The 8,676-nt window shown below is 43.2% G+C and overlaps 1 protein-coding gene across 1 annotated transcript in view; it reads right to left on the reverse strand.

Annotated features, from left to right (window-relative positions):
* The window catches only part of atp6v0b (ATPase H+ transporting V0 subunit b), a 41,894-nt gene extending 33,478 nt beyond the window's left edge, over positions 1-8,416 (reverse strand). The window contains exon 1 of the mRNA XM_061797574.1: positions 8,286-8,416. The gene's annotated coding sequence lies outside the window, so the exon portion shown is untranslated. The remainder of the gene's footprint in view (positions 1-8,285) is intronic.
* Positions 8,417-8,676: the final 260 nt, after the last annotated feature.

Genomic DNA, 8,676 nt, shown 5'->3' on the forward strand with positions numbered 1-8,676 from the left:
AGCGGAGCGGCTGGAGCTGCGGTGCGGCCGACACAACCTGGAGTTGAACACGCTCAAGACTCGTGGACTTCAGGAGGCATCCTTCGCCACAGCTCCCTCTCACGTTATCCAGCTGCCTTGTGTCAAACGTCGAGACCTTCAAGTTCCTGGGAATTACGGTCTCTCAGGACCTGAAGTGGGCGACCAACATCAACTCCGTCCTCAAAAAGGCCCAGCAGAGGATGTACTTCCTGCGGCTTCTGAGGAAGCACGGCCCGCCACAGGAGCTGCTGAGGCAGTTCTACACAGCGCTCATCGAATCAGTCCTGTGTTCTTCCATCACAGTCTGGTTTGGTGCTGCTACAAAAAAAGGACAAACTCCGACTGCAACGGACAATCAAAACTGCTGAAAGGATTGTCGGTACCCCCCTACCAACCCTTGACGACTTGCACGCTGCCAGAACTAAGACAAGAGCGTGCAAAATCCTCTCGGACCCTCCACATCCCGGTCAGGTAGGCGCTACCGATCAATGCAAACTAGAACTAGCAGACATTCCAACAGTTTCTTCCCTCTTGCAATCAACTTCTTAAACACCTAACCTGCACCCAATTTTTTAGTAGCATCTGCTCCATTTGCACACTGATTGAGGAGTATCTGCAACATTTGCACAATCAACATTGTCCCAGATTATCGCACTACTCGCTTGAAGTCTCGGCGCCCTTCGCACAATGGTCATTGCAATATTAGTCATTCGAACTGATCTTAGTGCTCGGGGACTCTGCATCTTTTTGCACAATTGTCAAAAAAAATAATAATGTACCGGCATGACCAGATAACTAGCAACCCTTTATTGCTCAGTGACTGTTTTTTGTCAATGTCTTCATGTCTCAAAAATGTTCTCTGTCAATTGACTGTCTGTTGTCGTATTAGAGCGGCTCCAACTACCGGAGACAAATTCCTTGCGTGTTTTTTTGGACATACTTGGCAAATAAAGATGATTCTGATTCTGACATGAAATCAGACTAAACTTTTCCAGTTTAAGGTCAATTAAATGCCAGAATAATACGAGGATTTTTTTGGACCATGTTTTCATGACTTTCTTCAAAGTTTACATACATTTCATTAATATTTGGCACCATTGGCTTTAAACTGTATGACCTGGGTCAAACCTTTTGGATGTCCTTCAACAAGCGTCTCATAATAGTTGACAGGAATTTTGGCCCGTTCCTCCTGGCAGAACTGGTGTAAATGAGTCAAGTTTGTAGGTTGCCTTGCGCACATGACTTTTCAGGTCTGCCCATAAGTTTTCAATAGTATTGAGATCAGGGCTTTGAGATGGCCGCTCCAAAACATTGATTTATGTTTGGAACCAGTCTGGCAGTGTGCTCCGGGTCATTATCCATTTGGAAGACCCATTTGCGCTCAAGCTTTAACTTCCTGGCCGACGGCTTGAGATGTTGCTTCACTATTTCCACATAATGTTCTTTCCTCATGATGCTATCTATTTGGTGTAGTGGACGAGTCCCAACAACATGATGCTGCCACCCCTGTATTTCAAAGTTGGAGTGTTGTTCTCAGGCTTGCAAGTTTCCCCCTTTTCCCTCCGAACGTAAAAACACTCATTATGGCTGAAACAGGCAGAGTGGCCTTTCGCTCATGTTGGTATAAAACGCGTTTGACTGTGGATAAAAACACACTCTTACCAGCTTCAGCCAGCATCTTCACAAGTTCTTCTGCTTTTGTTCCAAAGCACGTTCATCTCTGGGACACAGAACCCGTCTCCTTTCTGAGCAGTATGATGCCTGGACATTCCCATGGTGTTTATACTTTCATATAATTGTTTGAACAGATGAACGTGGCACTTTGAGGTATCTGGAAATTGCACCCAAGGATGAACCAGACTTGTGCAAGTCCACAATTCTCTTCCTGATATTTTGAAGAAGTAGAGTGTTTCTCTTGTTCTTTCAAATACAACTACAGGTGTGTCTCTAAATATCTCAAATGTTGTCAACAAACCTATCAGAAGCTTCCAAAGACATCACATCATCATCTGGGGTTTCTCAAAATTGCTTAAAGACACAGTAATCTTACTATTTGTAGGTAGGTAGGTACTGTATGTATGTATGAATTGTATGCTCATTGATTTTTGGCCATGTTACTGGTAAACTTGGACATTCATCTCCCACACCACCAAAAACTAATCATCTGCGTGTTTCTCTAACGCTGACGTGTCCACCAAGTTGGAAGACCAGCTGAACCTCATTTCCCAAACTTTAGACTACGCACATGTGACATTTCAAGGTCAATGTATTCAACATAACAAGAACAACGACGACGAAAAAGTCACTTTCCTACCAAGAATTGGGCCATGGTCTCCAAACAAGCTATCTGCCAAGCGGAACTCCCCGAAGCGAGCCAACAGAGACAGGAAGCGTCGGCGGTTTGAAAACAACACTCGAAACGTCGCCTTGCAAAGCCAACTGGCCTGCCAGAAATCGACACGTAAATCCTGCTGGCACAAGCCTCGCCACGTTGACGACTTAATGTCGCTTTAAATACCTCTGGATGTGTCGTTACATCGCAGTGGTAATGTGAGCAAATCGGGCCTCGATGGCAAGCGCTTAATGGGCCTGTTTTGAGGGGGCGGTCCTGTCTGACGGAAAGCAGCCACTGCTCACCAAGCCCCCCGCCCTACGAGGCCAATGTCCAGTACGTCTTTTGTCACCGTGATGAGGTAAGCAGCTTCAGCTTGTTTTAGTAATGTATGCATATATGTACTCAACTGCAGATGGGGGAGGCATCTATTCGTGGCTTTTTTTTTAAATGTATTTGTGTCAAATTAAAGTGGAGTTTAGGACAATATGCTAAACCGCACCCCTTCTCCCGGGAGGCCAGTGGAAATAAGGGGATGCGACGCAAGACAAAAAAGTTTAAATAATGGCAAAACATTCCTAGTGATTAATGGTCTTAATATTATTTTGTATTTACTTAAAACCCAATTCCAATGAAGTTGGGACGTTGTGTTTAACATCAACAAAAACAGAATACAATGATTTGCAAATCATGTTGTTAAAATCAATCAAGTTGATCAGTTTGAACATTAAATATCTTGTCTTTGTAGTGTATTCAATTAAATATAGGTTGAACATGACTTGCAAATCATTGTATCCTGTTTGTACTGATGTTTAACACAGCGTCCCAACTTCATTGGAATTGGGGTTGTACATATAACTCTAGCAGTTTTAGCCAGCTGTACATTTTTGCCCAAATTTAAAAAGACGTGAGCACAAGAAGTGACCGAGCTTCTCACCCTATCTGGAGGTGGGGCTCGAACGCGAGCGCCGGGTGGCCGGGCCTGCGCCCATGGGTTCCGGCCGGGCACAGCCCGAAAGCGTAACGTGGCTCCCCCTTCCGACGGGCCATAGGGGTCGGGTGCCTCCTCCATTTACTGAACTGTAAATGGAGGAAGCTTCCGTCAGGGCCTTTTATTGAGTACAGTATTCACATCAAGTTGAACTGATTTGATGGCCAAATAAAAATGGCTAATGGAGAAATGTAGCAAAAGCGCACGAGGTAGAATTAATAAACTCTTTGGAACACGAATGTGTGGAACAACCACATCAAAATCTATTGCAACGCTAAGTGCCATCTCTTCATACCATAATCATCTTTGTGCAGGGAAAGAATGCAGTCAGACTCCACACTTTAATTCATCTGAGAGAGTGTTTTGGATAGGTGCAGCTGTTTTGGTTAGCAACAGAATCCAAAATGGCCAGCGTCGCACATCATTTGAGCGTACACGCTACTGCTTAACATTGCGTTTCATTGGATGTGGCTCGTGTTCTGTGTTTGCCAGTTTGGGGTTGGGAGGGGAAAATCATTGTCAGAGGAGGCGACGGAGAGGCGGGTGGATTGCAAGGGGGGATACAAAGAAGTCTTTCTCCCCACCCTGACGTCACGACACACGCAGGAAACCACATCGTTAACGTCGCCACCGCCACCTCGTACTCTCCCCTCAGGACTAACAGGAGGGCAACACGGGACCTTTTTAAGAAATATTATTATGAAAGAAAGGCATTACAAAGATGCTGGTCTAAAAATAAATAAACAGATTAACATAGTGTGTATGTGACGTTTTAGAAGTTTGGCTCATTGATGGAGGTGACGATGAACCCGCATGGGCTGCCGACTCTGAATTTAATGCTAGACTGATTGCAGGTAATTAAAGTGGTGAACACAAACACACACTTGCGCGGGCTGCATATTCTCCTCTGTATTTTTCTTAGAAAGTGTGTGTGTGTGTGTGTGTGTGCGTGAGACAGTCGATTGTGGGAAAAAAAAGGGGATTTTTGTTTTTTTTCCCCCTGCCCATAGGCATATTACACAGCATATTCATAGCTTGGTGTTACGAATGATCATTTAAAACAGTATCCATATCATGTGGCATTATTTCAAGGTCAATTATATTGTAATCTGTTAGAAATGTAACAGATTATCACACGTGGAGTGTTGGAATTTTTGTTGCAACTTCAGCAGCAGTATGCAGTTTTTATTTGGCCATTATTGATGACCATTCTTTATTTATTTGTTTCATGGTTCTGCTACAGAGTAATCGTGCACTCTTTTTTTTTGTGTGACATTATCTTGTACTTTTGTTCAATTTTTTAATTTATATTTGGTGGAATTATGTTGGACTAATTTCGCTATTTACAGCATGGTTCCGCTTCAGTGTATTCACATGATAACGTCCTAACAGTGTTCCATTTTGTGACATTATTTTTTGTTTGTGTGGCATTATTATTATTTCTTTTTTTTTCCTTTTCTGTGGCATTACATCCCAAGTAAAGAAGTTAGTAGAAAGGAAATGCAATTTTTTTTTTTTGGGGGGGGGGGGGGGGTGGTGTTACAAGAATATTCTATCAGCAAATCACTTCAGCACCATCATTTAAAGAGTGACGAATAAGAGTAATAAGTGAGGTGATTTGTCTTATTGTGAATGTGGTCTCTGACAAACACGCACGCACGCACACGCACGCACGCACACACAGCTATGGCCATAAATCACACATCAAAGGCACAACCTAACACTTTGTAATAACTTATTAACACACACATCACGCCTATCTGATCCCTAATGGGCACGTTAGACACCATGTCTCGTACAAGTTGGGGCACAAATCAGATGTGCTCGACACGCACACGTGCGCACACGCACACACAGGGTTAAGATGTCCTTCACAGGCTTACCATTATAAAAGTGTAGGGTGGAGGCATTAATGAGCGCAAGAATGCATTTAGTCACACAAAGTTGTATCAAAGGTGTGAACTTTGTGTAGCACAATAAAGCAACCTGTTTAGTTTCTTTGTTTGTTTTTTTTTTCCCATGCAGCAATTACAGTACTTACGTCAGAGTACAACTAGCCCCTGCACGTAAGCTGTGGGCGGCATTCTGATGTGACACTGAGATCATCCGGCTCTGGCCTTTTAGTCCTCCTCGAGCAAGGACACGAAATCACAGTGAGGCAGCGTTTGAGTTATTCGGCCCCCCCCCCCCCCCCCCCCCCCCCCCCCGTCTGTGGAACAGCCTGGCGGAGAACCTCGGGGCCGCAGAGAACGTTCATGTTTTGAAGAACGGGCTCAAGAACCACCTTTTTAATTTAGCTCTTAACTGATATATAGACATAGTTTATACATGTGTTTATTTTACTGTTATTTTATCTCCATTCTTTCGTCAATATTTATATATTTATATATTTATTTTATTTATGTATTTATTATATTTTTTGTTTTTATCATTTTACTCTCTACGTTTTTGCAGGCTCTCGCTTCATAAAAAAAAAAAAACTATTTCAGTCTCATAAAATAAAAAAAAAAAGTAAAAAAAAAAGAAAAGTAGACATTTAAATATATAACTGTATATATGTAAAAATATACATACCATTCAGTATATATTAAATATATATATTAAATACATTATTAAATGAATTGAGTAAATAATAAAAATAAAATAAAAATAGCATTCCCGAAACTAGCTGAGGATTTCAAAGGGAAAAAGAAACTAAACAGGTTAATTTGTGATTAAAAAAATAATAATAATAATAATTTTTCACGACCCACTTTTGGGTCACAAACCAGCAATTGCTAATCACTGCTGTCATGTATTAACCTGACAGATGAACTTATTCTTGTGGCTTGCAGCTGTCAAAAAAAAGCTCCCTCCTTATTTTGTGTCGCGGTCCATGCTAGCAAATCTAGCTGCTACGCCTCATCGCAGTCCAAAAGGTGCCGCCGTCATCTCCGCACGGATCACGCTAACCTCCCGAGCCGGCGGGTCACCTTTGCGCGCCTCTTTTGTTTGCCCTCTTCCTGTCTTTCTCTCCATGCCGCATTGTGCATGGCTCATTTAGCACGAGGCAGACGTGTTGAAACACGCATCCTGCCCTAAATGGAGCAACCGATGCAAACGCGTGTACGCCACAAATTCTCCATTAAATGATCAGCGTAATTGCGTCGATTGCACTGAAAATGTAGCCCAAAGTCTTTATTTGTGTTTATTTCTATTGTGCAAGCTGGCTGTTATCATGAGTAACTAGCAAGAGGAGTGATTGCATTAATTCGATTTTTTTTTTCATTGTGCAAGTTGGAAGTTATCATAAATAAATGACAAGCAGAGCGATTACCATAAACATATGACACCGTTGGATTAGATACAGTACCTACAGTATACACCATGTGTGATGAAGCATGCCATGGAATTTATTTTGGACTGTGTCAATTATTTCTAGTCCTTTATTTCTACTGTCCAAGGTGTCAGTGCTAATAACTTCCAAGCACAGTTATCACATTCACTTTGTGATATTATATATATATTACACACACGCATGTGCCTGTGTGTGACCGGATGCTGCACAGCGGTACCTTGACCGAGCATGCTTTGGACTTTTTTTTTTTTTTTTTTTTGCTCCTTGAGTTCATTGTCGTCAATCTGTTTATTTCGATTGTTCAAGGCGGGCTATGATTATTAGTAACTGATGAGAGGAGAAAGCCGAGCGTCTTCATTTCTAGTCATTCTGTTTCATTCTGCTCTTCGCGGTCGTAAAGCGCGTCAAAGGGGTCGAAGTGTGCCGATCCTGAGTACGCAACGGAGTACTCGCATTAGTTGGAAAGGCTTACTGCGAGGGTGCCCACAAGCTAGACGAGCCAACGAATGTAGCCTGCTGCACAAATCATGTTTCGATATGAAGTTTGATTCCCCTTGGTTGCCATGACGACAATGACGATGGCGCTAATCTCGTTGCCAAATGGTGTGCTTCTGCGACTTTCAAGGTCACATATCTGATATATTGTTTGTATAGGAAGATTTAAAGAGAGGAACAACTGAGACGGATCGACGGAAATGAGAGAAGTGAAAAAACTCTTTTGAGTCATGAAAACTCCCTGAATATGCATCATTTGCACTATTTGGGGAAATAAACGGCAAAATAAGTGGATTCCCCCCCCCCCCCTCACTGTGGAAGCAGTGAGTTGGATGGCAAAATGTCCACACGGCAGGGAAGCTGTGACTCATTCACCTTGAAGAAGAAAAGGAGCAGGAAGAAGAACATAGCTGGCTGCTGAGTCACGCCGGCCGCACCCCTACGCACACCTAGTCGTCACTCAACCGGTTGTTCATTTGACGTAATTCAGAAGCAGCACAGCATGAATTATGCATCCGTCCATTTTCTGAGCCGCTTCTCCTCACTCGGGTCGCGGGCGTGCTGGAGCCTGTCCCAGCTATCATCGGGCGAGAGGCGGGGTACACCCTGAACTGGTTGCCAGCCAATCGCAGGGCACATACAAACACACAACCATTCGCACTCACATTCACAGCTACGGGCAATTTAGAGTCTTCAATTAACCAACAATTGCATGTTTTTGGGATGTGGGAGGAAACTGGAGTGCCCGGAAAAAACCCCACACAGGCACGGGGGGGGGGGGGACATGTAAACTCCACACAGGCGGGGACGGGAATTGAACCCCGGTCCTCAGAACTGTGAGGCAGACGCTCTAACCAGTCGGTCACCGTGCCGCCAGCATATGAATTAATATCACTGAGAATACGTTGAAAATAAAGCAGCTCATAACCTTTGCATGAGCCACTGAGTTCAAAATGTGTCCACTGTGGATTCAAAGACGACAAAGCAGAACAGCAAGGAGGCTACAGTAGACTCACGCAAAACACTTGCAGGTGCCACACGAAGTAAATGTGCACACACACACACACACACACACACACACACACACACAGCGTGAAGGAAATGCCAACCTGATGCAGAATTTCCACTGGGTTTGCTGTTGGCACCCGTAAGCCGACGGAATACTTCCTGCAATGTGGAATGGATTTTAACTTCTCAAGCCACAGGAGCAGATGCAAAACAAAAACAAAAAAAAGTATTCAGTTGTTTACTTCATTGAACTTAGAACAGGGGCAAGGCTGTAATGGAATGTTGTTTGCTCAGGGAAAACAGTGATGTCACCATTGTGATGTCACCTATTGATTTTGCAGCGTGGCTCCTCCACTGTTATATATATTTTTTTCATTTTTTTTTTTTTTTTTGGGGGGTGGCATTCAGTATTACCCTCTCTACTTAAGTAGAAATACCTCAGTTTAAAAAGAAACACATTTTAAAAAATTTCAAAAAAGAGCGAGACTGCTA

Source organism: Phyllopteryx taeniolatus, chromosome 14 (assembly GCF_024500385.1).
Source record: "Phyllopteryx taeniolatus isolate TA_2022b chromosome 14, UOR_Ptae_1.2, whole genome shotgun sequence".
Classification (NCBI taxonomy): domain Eukaryota; kingdom Metazoa; phylum Chordata; class Actinopteri; order Syngnathiformes; family Syngnathidae; genus Phyllopteryx; species Phyllopteryx taeniolatus.